Below are 16,637 nucleotides of genomic sequence, written 5' to 3' on the forward strand. Positions count from 1 at the left end.
CGTCGCCATAATGGAGCCTTAAACTCCTTCCAAGTAGACACTTGACAGGTAAGAGAGAAGAGGCAAACAAAAAAACCAGCATCTGTCCCTGAAGCTCTTGGCTCCATGTAAAATTTCAAATGGCTCGTTTACAATCAAATCCTAGAACTTTGCAAACCAAGGCCATTTGCCTACCGCTGTGCCCATCGTGTGCCACAGGACACGCTCAAGCCCCTTCCTGCAGTGCCTCGATCACTCCGACCAATGCTAACGGTGCCCTTAGACACGGATGAATCTGTGGAGGTAAGCGTGCCATTCACAGCACTACAGTCCTGCGGTTATTCAAAAATGCTGATTCTCCTACTTCCAACACACAGTCCTTTAGCCTTCCTTATTTTTCATAAACAGGATTATGACCCCTAATCCAAGTCTTTCATAGTCATTCATCTATCTATTCATTCAGTCAATCGACAAATACTTGCTGACTGTCTATAAGTTGCCAGACCCTATGTGGAGACAGAACAGTGATCAAAGCCAGAGACGATTCTTGTTCTTGTGGTTCAGTACATACAATCTCAGGAGAGGCAATACGGTCCCAAAGGGGAATAGACTAGTTTCTAGGTGGTGAAAAATCTTACTCATTTTATATAAAACACAAATACGTATGTAGTGCATGCAATATATGCAACTGTGTGCATATACATACACATATACATGCACATATATATACACACGTATGCATAACAATATACCTATTGTTGCTTTAACAAATTATCTTGAATTTGTGGTAACGCAAATTTACATCTTCCAGTTCTGGGAGTCAGAAGTCTGAAATCAGCCTCACTGGGTTGAAGTCAAGGCATTGGCAAGGCTGCATTCCTTCTGTAAGCTCTGGGGAAGAATCAGTTTCCTTGCCTTTTCCAATTTCCAGAGGTTGCCCACATTCCCTGGCTCTTGGCCCTCTTCTATCTTCAAAGCTAGCAATGACAGTCAAGTCTTTCTCATACTTACTATCTCCCTCGTACTGGCTCTCCTGTCTCCTCTACTTAAGCAGCCCTTGTGATTACAATGGGCGTCCCCCGCCCCCAGGATAATCCGCCCATCTCAAGATCAGCTCATTAACAGGTGTTCATCCATCTGCAGCCTTAATTTCCCCTTTCCATGTAACAGGACTTATTCCCAGGCTCCAGGGTTTAGGATGTGGATGTCTTGGGGGGTGGAGGTTGGAGCCATTATTCTGCCTGTAACAGTACATGCAGTATTAAAGTTTCCCAGGGAGAGGATTAGTAAAACATAACTAAAAAGTGCTCCTTAAGGGAGCAATAATTAAAGATTGAGAAATCTTCGTCTACCAGGAAAGTAATGCAAGACCTTGATTAAACCTGTACATGCTGGGGTCAGTCAGCCTGGGTTCAAATCCCAAAACTATGCTTACTAGCTGTGTGGACACGAGCAAGTTAGGACTTAAGCCCTCAGAAAGGACAGTAATAGGACATACTTCCTCAGTTATGTGAGGATTAAATAAATCAATACATTGAGAGGACTTAGAAATTGCCCAATACAGATCTTGCTTGATTTTTGCTGAGATTACATCCTGATAAACCGATTATAAGTCAAAAATTTAAGAAACAAAACAGATGAACAAAGGGGAAGGGAAGGAAAATAAAAGAAGATAAAAACAGAGAGGGAAGTAAACATGAGAGACTTCTAACTATAGAGAAAAAACTGAGGATTGCAGGAGGAGAGGTTGGTGGGAGGATGGGCTGAATGAGTGATGGGCATCATGGAGTGATGGGCACTTGTGATGAGCACTGGGCATAATGCATAAGTGATGAATCCCTAGATTCCACTCCTAAAACTAATATTACACTATATGTTGACTAACAGGAATTTAAATAAAATCTTGGAGAAAAAAGTCATAAGCTGAAAATGCATCTAATACTCCTAACCTACTGAATATCACAGCTTAGCTCAGCCGACTTTAAACACACTCAGAACACTTACATTAAACTACAGTTGGGCAAAATCATCCAAAACAAAGCCAATTAAAAAAAAAATTTTATTGGAGTTCAATTTGCCAACGTATAGCATAACACCTAGTGCTCATCCCACCAAGTGCCCCTCTCAGTGCCCGTCACAAAGCCAATTTTATAATGAAATGTTGAATATCAGAGCCCACCTATATACAATAAGTGTCAGATGAATGTCTTCATTAATGTTAGGAGAGACAATGAAAGATTGTTCAAATAATCAGAGAAATAAACGCCTAAGTTCAAATGAGGATAAACGCTGAAAAAGAAAAGAATGCTTTTGTAGCAGTAAGAGTATAAGCAAGGGGGTCTCACAGTGGAGGGATGAGGAGAGGGAAGTTTCCTAAGGAAGTGACTTCTGAACTGAAACTGGAAGGATGAGTAGGCATCAACCAGGTGAAGAGAATGGGGGTTAGGGAGAGTCACGAAGAGGTTCCCAAACAGAAGAAACATAACGGAGGTGTCCTTGGGGCAGGAGAGGCACGGTGCAAACTCATGGGACTGACATCCCAGTAAGACTGCCCCATGGAGAGCAGAGGCAAGAGAGTGGTTGCCAGACCAGGCTAGAGAAAAGATGGGGCCAGACCTAAGAGTTTGGGCCATATACAGGATTTTTACCCTCATCCTAAGAACAATGGGAGGCACCGAATTGAGTTGAAGAAGCAGAGACACAGTATATGAGTGAAATGATCCATACTGACTGGAAAGGAGAAAAAGTGGATACACAGAGGCTAACCTGCAGGTGTGGGGTGGGAGGGGTGGGAAGGACATGAAGAGAAAGGAGGTACTTATGGACTTGTAAAGTGTGGCAGAAAGGACTGGGGTGTAGAGGCACACGTCTAGTTTCCAATGTCCCACGTGGAGATCTGCATGTGCCCCATCAATGCCCAAAGCCGCCCCAAGCTTGTGGATAGCCTGTCCAGAGAAAAGCCTGCCGGAATGTCTGCTCGGTCCTGCCCAGATGTGTGGGGACTTCTTGTAGCACTCCACACACCATTCTGTGTCCCGGGTATAAAGTAAACTTTAAATTGGATACAGCTTGAACAAAAAGTGGTGCTGGCAACCGCTCTTCTTTTAAGACCTCTGTTTACTATAGAGTGTTTTAAGCATGACGTTTTAATTTCAATTTTTTTAATATGTATTTTGTGAGAAATAAACAGAGATGACTTAACTGGAAATTGAACCGGGGTCTCCTGGCCCTTGGCCCACATTTCTACCCAGGGATGACGGCTGTAGCATAAATCCATCTAGCCAAGCTGCTGTAGGACTGGTGTGAGCTATGCTTATGTTCCTCTGAAAAATGTATGCACTTCTTATCCAGAGAGTCCATGGGTCAAAGTATTGATCTCCTAGGGCTTCTGCTCTAAAGAAGCCTATTCAATCTGTGGCCTACTGATTCAATACCAGACTGTAGTTATACATATTTTCCCAAAAGTTGTTTGCATTTGCCTGTTCAGTATCCAGGACAGGACCATCAACAGCTCTGAGTTCCTTAAACCATTTGCCCTTGCAGTGGTTGGAAAAGAATCTGCTCAGAATTAAGACTCGTAGAATCTAAACCATGGAGAGAAATTAATAGGGATGAGGGGGGAAAGAGAAGGGGAAAGGGGCAGTGTCCCTATTTCATTCAGAAATGACATCAAGAGACGGGTTTTACTCCCACCTCTACACCAATTACCTGTGTAACTTTCGGCAACTCCGTTCTATCTAGCTCAACAAACGGTGAACAAATTAATGAATGAATTCATTGAGCAGATCAATTAGCCAAACAGAACCTACTCATGGGAGCTGCAAAATGAAAGGTGGATACCTAAACAGGAACAAAACACCTAATAGGAACATACACCTAAACAGAAATACAATAAAGTGTCATAAACAGTAAAGCATAAATACGTCCAAAGGACTGTGGGCAAGACCAAGTCCAACCTGGGTGCAAGGAAGACTTCTTGAGGCAAAGACACTTGTGCTTATATGAAAACATGAGCCAGAACTAGCTAGGTAAATAAAGGGGGAGGAGCACCTCAATGCAACATCAACGCAAGCCCATGGAAGTATGCTGTTCAGCTCAGAATTCTCACAAAGGCTGGAGAATCATAGTGGAGAGTTGGCGCTCTACGCTGCTCAGTATCTGAACTTCCTTTGGGGAACATTTCCCTCCTTTTGAAGTTTTGTGGGTTTCCCTGCAAAGAAGATGCTCATTTAAGATACTGTCTTCCCCCATCCTATGCAATTATGGGGCAGGCATTTAACGTAGGCTTGGACAAACAGGTCCACACACCAAAAACATCAAATTGAGAGCTAACGACACGCAAAAAAACACATAGACCACAAAAAAAAAATCACTTCTGGTACTGCAGGCAGCCATATCAAGGTCCAGCTTCCACAGTCAGTGGTGCCAAAGGAGCCAGAGCCCCAGTCCCCAGGGTCAAGACAAGCTGAGCAGGCTGCTGTGTGGGGACCACAACACTACAACCTGCCCTAGAGCATGATTTAAGCTGGTTTCAGCTGGGCAGCCTCGGACCCAGTTCTTCAGCCTCTGTGATAATTCAATGAGCTGCCCAACGTCAGTTTAATAAATGTCTTTTTCTGCCTAGGTCAACTGGGGTTGGCTTCATCTACTGCAGCCAAAACACCTCACTTATAGAGAACAACATGAGCACAACCTCACAGGTGAGTAAGTGGAGGTTTGGTGGTTGTGGATGTGTGGTTGGGGGCACTGCAAGCACCTCAGTTTCAAGAAAGCAGAAAGACTGAGATGAAAAGAATGGGAAATGAGGCTAGAGAGATGCACAGGGGTTAAGTCACAGAGTGGTTGGGACACTGGGCTAAGAATTGGAATTCACTCTAAAGGTGACAGGTGCCTGAGCACAGAAGTGGCATTCGCCAGACGCGTATTTTACATTAATTAATCTAACTTCAGTAGCAAGCATGTAAAACGGACAGAGCAAGAGTGGGAAAGGCCAGACAAGGGGCTGTTACATTAGGGCCCAAAGAAAAGGCCATGAAGGCCGAACTAGGGCCATGGTTGTAGAGAGAAAGAGGTGGCGGGAGCCTTGAGGAACAGTTTAGGCAATAAAGCAGGTGATACTTGTCTTCACATTTACATGAGAGAAGTCCCTTTGCCAGCCTGGGCCACAATGTCTCCAGCTGCAAACTAGGAGTGAAGTCTAGGTGTCCTGCAAAGCATGCAACAGTCCACGATTCTAACTACTGGAGATGCCTAAAGACAACAGAAACGTCACTAAGAAGGGAAAGAAAATTTCTTATGAGAACGGGTCCAACAGGCAGGCCCCTTCTAATGATTAAAACTGCAGGATTAAAATTGAAGTCTGCAGACTGTGAAAGGACAGCATATGGTGAGGATGGGTTTGCTTGCTGAAACTTGCTATCCCTGGAAGCTTGAAAGGGCAGGACGTTCTTATAGGAAAGGAAGCACTGCTTTACGCAACAGGTACACTGACAGGGTGTACTAACACTCGAAAGTCTGATGTCCTACATAAAAAACACCATCTCCTTTATAAACTTATTTTTTTTACCCTTTACCCAGATGTTTTCCCATGACATAGACATGAATTCAGGAGTGGATTTGAGATCTTGAACATTTATAGAGAAATGTTTCCTTCTACACTATATTCTTCCAACAAAACAAGTATCTGAAGGGTTGGACATCAAAACATACAGGATAGGATTCCCCTTTAAAATTTTAAAAGGCAACCAACACCAGAAGCATGAAAAATGGACATTTTCACAGGATCTCACAGAGCTTCAGTATGCACAGGAAAAAACAAGCTTCTGGTCCAAGTAGAATTGCCTTTGCAATTCAGGAGTTCTTTCCCAGAGACAAAAAAGTATTATGATTATAGTTTTGTTTGAAAATTTAAGTGATAAGGAGGTCTTTATCATTTTTTTCATTTAAATGTTTTATTCATTTTCCAAAAGACTCCCCATGGAATCCTTTTCAAATGAGTCTTTATGTGAATGCATTTTTTTAATGTTATTTTAATTTGTTAGTTAACAGACAGCGTGTTCTATTAGTTTCAGGCACTATATGGTGATTCAGCAATTCCATACAATACCCTGTGCTCATCACAAGTGCTCTCCTTAATCCCCATCGCTTATCTCACGCATCCCCCCACCAGTCTCCCCTCTGGTGACCATCAATTTGTTCTCTGTAGTTAAAAATCTATTTCCTGGGGATCCCTGGGTGGCTCAGTGGTTTAGCCCATGCCTTCTGCCCAGGGCTTGATCCTGGAGTCCCGGGATCAAGTCCCACATTAGGCTCCCTGCATGTGTCTCTCGTGAATAAATAAAATCTTTCTTTAAAAAAAAAGAATATGTCCTTGTCTTTCTTTTTTTCCTTTGCTCATTTGTTTTGTTTCTTAAATTCCACATATGAGTGAAATCACATGATATCTGTCTTTCCCTGACTTCTTGGCATAATATCCTTTAGCTCCATCCACATCATTGCAATTGGCAAGACTTCATTCTGAGGGATATTGTTGTATATACACCACATCTTTATCCATTCATCAGTCAGTGGACACTGGAGTTGCTTCTATATCTTGGCTACTACAAATAATGCTGCTCTAAACAGTGGGGGTGTGTATATGCCTTTGAATTAGTGTTCCTGTATTCTTGGAGGTAAATACCCAGTAATGTGACTGTTGGATCATAGGGTAGTTCTGTTTTTAACTTTTTGAGAAACCTATGGGAGAAGGGGGTCCTTTTGAAACTACTTCTTTGGAGGCTCGAGAATGAAAATATGCTTTGTATTAGTTTGCACAGTTAATGAGCTTTTCGATATTCCCCCCCACCAAGTAATCAAAGGAAATAAGATGACATATCTTTGTCTCCTATGCTATCAAACTCTTGATGGCCTCACCAAGTAGGGCTACTGAGTTCCTGAAGAAAGACTTGGGATCCTATTTGTTTCTCTGAAGAAGCCACTCTACATGAAGAGCCTAACCCCACTACTCAGCTGTTGTGGGAAAGGATGACCACCTCATCCCAGCCCCTCCTGACCCCACAAAGCCTCCCCTCAATCACAGTGTTATTATGTATATAATGAAACCCCCTCCATACTTGACACACACGCACACATACAACCACCCTTCATATACACCCTTCCAAACCGGGCACACAAGAAAAATCAAGTCATGCCTTGAAATAGCAAGGAAGAGTGTTTGCCTTTTTTATTCAGCTTGAGTTAACCCCTTGGAGGATTTTCTCATTTCTGAAAATCACCTTGATTTAGCGAAGCATAGATTTGTTTGTAAAAATCTGTTTTAAAGCAACTAATGCACTCTTCCTCAAGCAGAGCTGAATTTTTAATAGCTAAAGACATCCCCCTCATCCTTGTTCTCTCCCCAACAAAAAGGTGCATTTTTTTTTTTTTTTACAACTGTGTTCCTTGAGTCTTCCAGGTTTGTTTCCCCAAAGCCACAGCAGCTTCAAAGGTGCCCAACAGTAGGGAAAGGTGCAATCCACCCTGGCCAGTGCAGTTCTTTCTTTCTCATATTTCTAATGGTTCCTGACATCATGAACTTCAGTAACATTTGCTACACAGACAGATGTTAACACCTTGGGCCAACGTGCTCAAGGAGAAACAAGTTGGCCACAGCTGCAGGTGAACAAGGTGAGCAATCCATACATACGATGCCTGCTGGAGCAGCACCTTGGCTGCAGGGCAAATCCCAAGAAGAGGGGTCTCCAGCAAAAAAAATACTAGAAGACAGTTTCTTGCTGCTAACTGGCTCACTTTTACCATGAATAATCAATTAGAGGACAGGAAAGCTACTTTAGAACAGTTTTTTGTTTTTTTTAACATTAATTTACTTAATTTATTTAGTGTCTTTTTTTTCCCCCCCATCTTTCTTTTTTTAAAGAGGTATCTCTTCCCTGGCTGATAGGGATAAATTTCCCCCCACTCCTCAGTATAAATCCACCTCGCCATCTATTTCCCCACCTCCCCGTATCCCTCAGATTGGATTCCATGATAAACCACTATTGCTGCTGCTGCCCTTGTGTCTACCTCAAACCAGAATACAAGCACAATTTCAAAAACCTGTTTTCTAAACTCCCAGTGACTGAGACAGGAAGGGGTGGGGGGAGAGGACGGGCGGCCTGTTTGTACACCCACTGGCACTGCCTCTTCCTCACTAGTGAAGCTTTCCATGGAAATTCTGGCTGCATTAGCCTTGGCTAAGCTTGGGACTATTTTTGGAAGCCTAAAAACCTCAGGGGAGTGACTTTTACTTTTATTCATGTACAGGGTCCTTACTTTTATTTATTAAAGAAACAAAAACATGTCTCCTGCTTAACTTCAACCAGCTTTCATGTCAAGTAAAACAAAACTTGTTGGCTGGTCCAATCGGCCATTGGCCAGGGTAGAGGGGGAGCCCCTTCCGCAGCGCGTCTGAAGCATATGTGACCTGGGTATTAATCACCCCTCAGAGAAAGGGAGGAGTTGTGGTCTTTTGAGACTCTTGTACCAAAGGAACAAGTTTGGGAGAGCGCTGGAGTCCGGCTGGGAGAGAAAAAGTATCTGGGCAAAATTCCAACCAATTTGAAGCGTTTTCGAAAGCATTTCAGGTAGGAAAGAAAAGAGATGGAAGGCTCAGGGCTCTTCCCCCACCCCCCTCCGCAACACTGTGACACTGACATCCTAGAACCTAAATTTTTTTAAAAAATCAGCAGAGAGGCTCATGGAGTGAGAAGCACCCCCCCCCCAGATTCAGTCTCACCCCCTCCCAGAGTCTAAGTGTTCATTTTAACAAGTTGTGAAGGGCAGGCAGCCAACCCCTCGGCCTCCACAAGACAAATTGATTCAAGGTTTTCTCCTTGAGGCTGCAGCCAGGGTGCCGGCAACAATAGCAGCTGGAGAGGTGCTATTGTTTTATCTCGGTGGTGATATGAAACTCTCTTACCCAGGACTGGCGGCCCACCAGGCGTCTCCAGATGGGAACAAGAAACAGCAAGAAATTCAAGCAAAGTGGAAGTTAAAGCTCTCCTAGGGCTTTAAACAGAGCTGCTGTGAGGGCCCCCAGGGACCGTGCTGGGTGGGGCACCGCCAGGCCTGATATCAAGGCTAGACCTCTGCTACCTCGGCCCTTCCTTTCCTTCTATACCCCATTCATTGCCCCCCACTTATTATTCTAACTGGGATTCACATCATAGCCCAACATGTTGGACAACGGCTACAAATATCGATGCCACAGTGGGCAAATCACTCCAGCTTCCCTGGACTTCAGTTCCATCCGGTTAACTGGGTGTGTGACAGAGACTGCCAGCGGTTCCCCATAAATCTGTTTCATCTTCTTCCTGGGCACACAGCTAGAGTACATAGCCCCATTTCCTTTGTGGTTGAGCATGGCCATGTGACTAGCCAACAGACTATGAACAAAAGTGGTGTGTGCCATTTTCAGGCCAAAAAGTTGGTGTTCCCCCTTTTTCGCTTCCCACCAACTGGATGTGGTTAATCCTGGAGACCTAAATATCCACACATTGAAGATGGCAAAGCTGGAAAATATATCCCAGGATCACCCCATGAAAGAAAGCTGACCTTTAACCAAAATATCTTACTGAGACTATTTAATGCACAAGAAATAAACAGTGATCGCATTGGGCCACTAAAGTTTTGTGGCCAATTACTGCAGCCTACCCTAGCCTAATACGATGTGATTAAAAAAAAAAAAAAAACAACAACAACAACAACAAAAAAAAAAACCTGCCGTGACTACATCAAGGGACAGCGGGAAGAATCAAATGAGATATTCTGTGTGAAAACATATCACGTCCTTCATGTCTAGAACAGAAATAAGATCATCTGTAGACAGCACAGTACCCATAAATTAACGGTGTGTACTAAATCCAGGCATTATGCTATTTAAATGTTTTGTAAGAATTATTTTGTTTAATTCATATAACTATGAAACAGATACAATTGCCATTCCCCTTAACCAGATGAGGAAACCAAGGTTTACAAAAGTGAATGACTCACCCCCTATTCAACTCAAATTGAAAACAGCGTGTCTGACACCAAATGAATAATTGGGACTTTTAATTAACTAAGTGAAACTTTAAAAGTACTTTGATTCAATTACCTATTTCAAAAGAAAGCCATCTTTGGCCTACTATTTGTCATCATGCTGACTCAGTTTTTCCAATTTATTTTCCATCTACACACACAGTTCCCATCTACAGCAGCTGGTGTTCTTTTAAACAAATGATGCAGACTACCACCTAGAGTCCTATCATAAGTTTGGATGCAGGATTTGACGTTTACTAGGTGTATTTTAAAATCTCAGCCCAGTACACTTTTTTTATTCCCTCTAGAACTTCTTTTGTCCTCTTAAGTGCATTTAATATAAGCTAAAAGACAAAGAAATGCTGTTTAATGGGTGAAAGAGGGCAAGGGCACCTCCCAGGTATTAACTCATTTAAGAAATCTTAACGCAAGGTTACCTCATGCTTCCACCATTAGACAGAGTCCCAAAGTACAATTACCAAAGCCTAGTAACGAGACCACCAAAGGCAGGCAGGCCATTATAAAAATTTAAGAGCTATTGAGTACTACGGGTTTTGCAGCCGGTCAGCTCAGTTATTTAGCACATGTTTTTTCCATCCTTGCAATGCATGGGGAAAATTCAGTGTCCAACATCTCTCAAAACCACATTTCCACCTGTGTGGGGCAGTGGAATTAATAAGCATATAGAATAACCTCACAAATTTGGATCCCACTCATCTGGAATTCATGATATTTCAGTTACGCATATGTGGGCCTGGCCAGACAAAAAGGCTGGCAAGGGGCGGAGAGGTCACTGCAAAAGTTAGAGTGAAGTAAGGGCTGGCAGGGTCAAGGAGGCTAAGGAGAGAAATTAGGCTGCAGAGCTCAGAGACCATTATACGTAAGTGTTTTAATGATCAAATTAAAATCATATATATAAAGTCCCTAGTTGTATGCTGAGATGGACTTTACCATTTGATATTAATGTGGGGTTGGGAAATAAATTTAAACACACTAATGAAACTATAGGAGGAATAGTTCCACCTACTTGCTGGTTAAACCAAACAGAGGAACATTTTCTTGTACTTTTCAGAAATACATTCACAAAAGCTGTTGGTAAAGTTGTCTATTCACTGAAGGATGGAGACAATACAAGCCTTAGAGTCTTCCTGACATAAAAGTGATAAAATGCCGGTCTATAAGATATAGTTTGAATCTGAGATTTGTAATAACGCTGATAGCCCTCCTACAAACTGACCATTCCCGCATATGAGCACCCTGGTGCTGAGTCTGTGAGGTTTGGCTCCTCGAAGTAGAGAGATGCAAGCTCAGAAGTGGCTGTGGACCTAACCAAGGTAAGGCCATGTTTGCTGTGCTTATATCTGTTGTGTAAAAAATAGGTAATTTCAAACTAGACTTCTAAACCATCCTGGGGTTCAGTCTCCTCCATCTTATCCTAGGGAACCCGCTCCCTCCAGCCTCTTCAGATACCTCCTAAGATGAACATAAGGCAGCCTTGTTACCTTTAGGGATGGTTTCTGTTTTGATGCCATTAGAGAAGATAAAAAGCATAAATAGCCCTACAGAGACAAATAAACATGCTGCACTACAACATGAGACATCAAAATATATCATTCTCTCTTAAGGAAAATAAGACAGCAGTATGGCATGACAAACACCATCTTATAACGTGGTGATATACCAGGCAGAGCGAAAGTTAAAAGAAAGGAAATCTTCATCTAACTATTTATTGAATCTCCTTTTCTCTTCATACCAGAAAGCAAGTCACCATCGTAGGTTTCCAGAGCTGTTCCAGGATCTTCGCATGTTTCTCCGTTTCATGTCTTCCAGCCATTTTCCAACCATTGATCAGAGAAGAAAGACAAATAACTGAAACTGTATTCCTAAGAAGGAATGCCTTTTTTTTTGTTCTGATTATTTTATTAAACATTCAGAAAATACAGACAAATCTAAAAGAATAAAGATCGCCTATAATCTCACAGCCCAGAGATAGTATTTTAGCATAAATCTCTTTAAATATTTCCACACATCAGTTTAAAATTTTTACCAAAATAGTAAGACTATGCATACTGCTTTATAGTCTTATTTTTTTCCACCTCAAAGAACACATGATGGTTACATTTCCTGATCAGTTAAGATCAACATTATCATGGCAACTGTACATCATAATTTTTTTAAAAGATTTTATTTATTTATTCATGAGAAACACACAGAGAGAGAGAGAGAGAGAGAGAGAGAGAGGCAGAGACACAGGCAGAAGAGAAGCAGGCTCCATGCAGGGAGCCCGACGTGGGACTCGATCCCTGGTCTCCAGGATTATTCCCTGGGCCGAAGGTGGCACTAAACCGCTGGGCCACCTGGGCTGCCTTGTACTTCATAATTTATTTAACTGATCCTCCACTGATTTACACCAATTTTGATTTACATCAATTTTTAGTTTTTCTCCATTATAAAGAAGGCTGTGATAAGCATTCTTTGTTGCATACCTTAGTGAGATGGCTTTATTTCATAAATACTCTGAGTATATACACTGTCTAAGGATTTCAATACTTACTGTCAAAAGGTACTTCAGAATGTTCTGAATATCCAAGTTTACTATCCGAACAACAAAGTAAGCAAATGCCAACCACCCACTTTGACAACTCTTAGCATTAATAAATAGGCTTTTTTTTTTCTCTTTGCCATTCTGATTGTTGTTCAGTTTCTGGTAAAGCAAGACAAGCCTTTTTAGCCATTCATGTTTCTTCCTCCACGATTTACCTATATACTTTCACACAGTTCTTCTAATGATATACTCTTTTTCTGAGTAATTGGGACCCTCAACTGCTCAGAATTTGCTCCAAAGTTATCCTGGCCTTCTGCTACAGATCTGTTAACGTCAAACTAAAACTATATTTTTGTGCTGAGCCTCAGACATGAGCCACTGGGATGAAATCTGAAAGTTTTAAATAAAAATCTTCCTTGGAGCCACAAGCAAGGACCCTCATTGGAACCCACATCCATTCACTGGTCCAAGGTAGAATTATAGTAGATGGAAAAAAAAAAAAAGAAAACCTGCTTTAATGTTCAATTTCTTAAGTTTTATATAGGTGTAGAAACAACAATGTAGAAAGCCAAAAATATTTGTGTTATGGAAACCAACCTTTTTAAAAGGAAGGATCTTTGAGAATTAAAGTCTAAACCATGAAGGAAGCAAAGCTTAGCATTTATAAGCCTATAATTGAGATGGAAATATTGGTGGGGGCATTATTTAATTATCCCAATGCCAGTAGCACACTCACTGAGAAATTGCTCAAATTAATGGACCAGGGGAAAAAAATAGATGAGGAGTCAGAGATTGTGTACAGAGACCAGAAGAGAGCTGCCCAGCCTAGGAAGGGGGGGGGGGCATACATTTGACCTGGACAGAGTTCTGTGAATCTATGCTGAGAAGGCCAGACCTGGAGGTATCTGCGAAAGAAACTGAGTCAGCTCTGAGAGATGGTCCAGTCTTTTGCCCAACAAAAGGCCATCCACCAGCACCAAGGATCCATGTGGTAGCTGATCCCAGAACTGTAGGCTATCTGTCACCATTCCTGTGAGCTCCTTCATCACTTGTGCTATGCATCACCTTAACCGTCCTCATTTCTACCTCTAAGTACTTCCTCCAATAGCCACACACCACCCAAGAATCTTCCTGGTCCATCTAAACTGTCCCAAGTAGACAAGGCCCATTCAATAGCTCATCAGTTTTATAACCCTCTTGAAGCCAAGAGTAGGAATCCTGACATGGAGCAAGGCAGGGATTAGTGTGGAAAGGCAAGCCCCAGGTATATGATCTTTGAAGGTAGATGAAGCCCTAGAGATTCCATCTCCCCCCTTTATTGTCCACCACCTCCTTCAATCAGAAGAGCTGTGAAATGCAGCCCCATCACATCTACCTGGCCTCACCTATGAGATAAATGAGAGAAACCTGCCAAGAGTCTACTTGTTGGGAGTCTAAGAAATCTTTTAGGGAAAACACCTAAAAATGAAAGAAGCAGACACACAAAGTCTGCTTAGTACCATGCCTCTAGCTTCCTGAGAGCAAGGACTCTATCTACCTTCTCAACACTGTATTCTAAGTATCTGGCCCAACAGTAAATACCTTCAAGTTCCAATAAATGGGTTTTGGAACGAATAAATGAATGGATGGAATACAGTACAATGTCCCTAACTTGGATTATCCAAATAATAAGGAGACTGGGAAATGTTAGTCCAGAACATTATAGCTGTGTTTTCCCTGAACCCTCACTGAGAAATTAAGAGACAAAGTAGAATGGTTTTCATACTCTTAAAGCACAGAGGAACAAGGACGAGGACATAGCCATGCTTTCCACCCCTGCCCTGAACACAAGGTGACTCTGGCACAGGGAGGGCTCCAGATAGACAGTGGTGGCCCTGCTGATGGTGACTGTACCCCTACTCACCTTAGGAAGCCACTTCACAGGCACATTACCAGGAGACGACTTGCAGATATTTCATGAAAAAGCTGTGTCTTGAGACAACCTTTTACTACTTAGGTATTTACTGAGCATCTCCTTAAGCTGCAGGTAGCTATGTGCTAAACTCAGAAAACTGGGGAAATTCTTAATGAGAGGTGGAGGGAACACCAAATGGAGAGAACAAAGTAAACAAAGATACAAAGGCAAGAAAAAGAATAATCAAGTGGAAAAAAAGGTTCACAATTTACAAAGCAATTTGACATACCTCACTTAGAAGGGAGACCATAGTGGGCAGATAAACAGGCAGGTCTAAAGTGAATAACCAATAAGGCTAATAAGTCTTAACTGGGGGGATATATTGATATAGACAATGTGTGGAAAATAGGAAGTGATATATTCACTCCTCCAAAAGCTCGCTGGATGGAAGTAGGCAGTTAGACATTACTTAAAATTTCCATACAATGGTACTTCTCAGACCAACTGGGCAGAGGCTAGAACTCACCTACCTTGGATGACAAGTTTCCAGAACTGTTTCCTTATGGCGCACGTATTCCACACCACAGCACATTTTTAAATAGCAAATTTGGGCGAGGTTTTCAAACATAAAATTTTTAAGTGGTTTCATGACAGTTGCAAAGACTGGAGTGACTCAATGAATTTATTCTTCAGAGGATCCTGGGCAGTTAGAATTCCAGGTTGCTATTTACACAACCGAGAGTTAATTAATTCCCCTCTTGTATCTTATAGAAGCTGCCGCTGCTGCATGCCCATGGAGAAAATACTGAATGCTGGATTCATGATTGAATGAACTAAACGTTTTGAAATTAATGGTAATCTGTGTTTTCACTCCCACCCCAAATTTCAGGAGGTGGCAAGGTCTGACACCTTTCCCCCATCTAGAGGCAGATAACATGGAAAATAATGCCTCGTTTCCCTTTCCCCTCGTAGTACATCTCCAACCTATGCCCCAAACTCTGGCTAACACACCTCTTGAATTAATGTGTAGAGAGTTTCCCAAGATCAACACTGACAGCTTTCATCAAAGCCTTAATTCAAGGCTAACTGGTATTTTAAGGTAACAGAACCAGCTGTGCACACAACATGTTTGCCTGAGACACCTCTGCAAGATCCAGGCTTCTTAATATAATCATTCAAGCATGAACGAGTCCAGCAGCTCCCTGGAATCTCTGACCAGATAAAGGCAAGCAGGCAGCTACCCCTAGGAGTTCTGCATTCCACATTGAGTCCAGCTGCCTTGACCCCCTGGGAATTTCTTTCTTTGTAATTCCAAGTATTTGGACCAAGCAGCTCTGTCCTCAGCAATCTGACAGTTCAATTAATATTGTCATACCTAGATAAATGGGACTATAAAACTTCCATGTGTCATTACAATATGGTCTATTTTTAGGAGCCACCCAAACCAGGACAGGGTCTTAAAACAGGTCACTGAGGCCTTTGAATTTACGAATTCCTGGTCAGAGGATGGTCTCTCCTGCTCTCAGGTGCCCTCCCTTCTCAGTTCCTTCTAGAAGATGATCAATTACCAGTGTCATGGGTCAAAAAGTCCATTTATCTGCGGCACATCCCCCAGAATTTAGTCTCTGGTGATATAACTCTCCAAACACTTGGGAGCGACAGACTAATGTCTCTAACAAAACTTGCTTCATCCTGGAGACTGGGAAACGAGGGTAGACAGATGGCCCTTTGCTTCTACCACCATTACCTCTCTTGTCTAAAAAGCAGCTCTCCTTCATCAGAAGCAAAGGGAATAAAATCTGCATATTGGGAGAGGATTCTGAGATCAAACTGTCTGATTCCAGACACTATACAACTTGAGGAAACGTCCCTTCTAAGAAGCAGAAAACCTGATTAAGCAAAAAGTACAAAAAGAGTTTACAGCGTTTGGAGGTACCAAAGACTATTTAAGAGAACTGCAAAAACTGAATTATTTTTCAAAGAAAGTAAAATAACCTCATGTATTTACCGCATTATGCCCTGAAATCATTGGAGAAAAAAAATTGACTCCCTTATGACTTGAAGTCTTCTATCTTGAAGGGATCAGGTGATTAAACCACCATCATAATCCTTTTAAAGTTTTAAGATATACTTTTAATTGGATCCTATTTGTGCTTGCCAGTC

This window comes from Canis lupus, chromosome 28 (assembly GCF_048164855.1).
Source record: "Canis lupus baileyi chromosome 28, mCanLup2.hap1, whole genome shotgun sequence".
NCBI classification, from domain to species: Eukaryota; Metazoa; Chordata; class Mammalia; order Carnivora; family Canidae; genus Canis; species Canis lupus.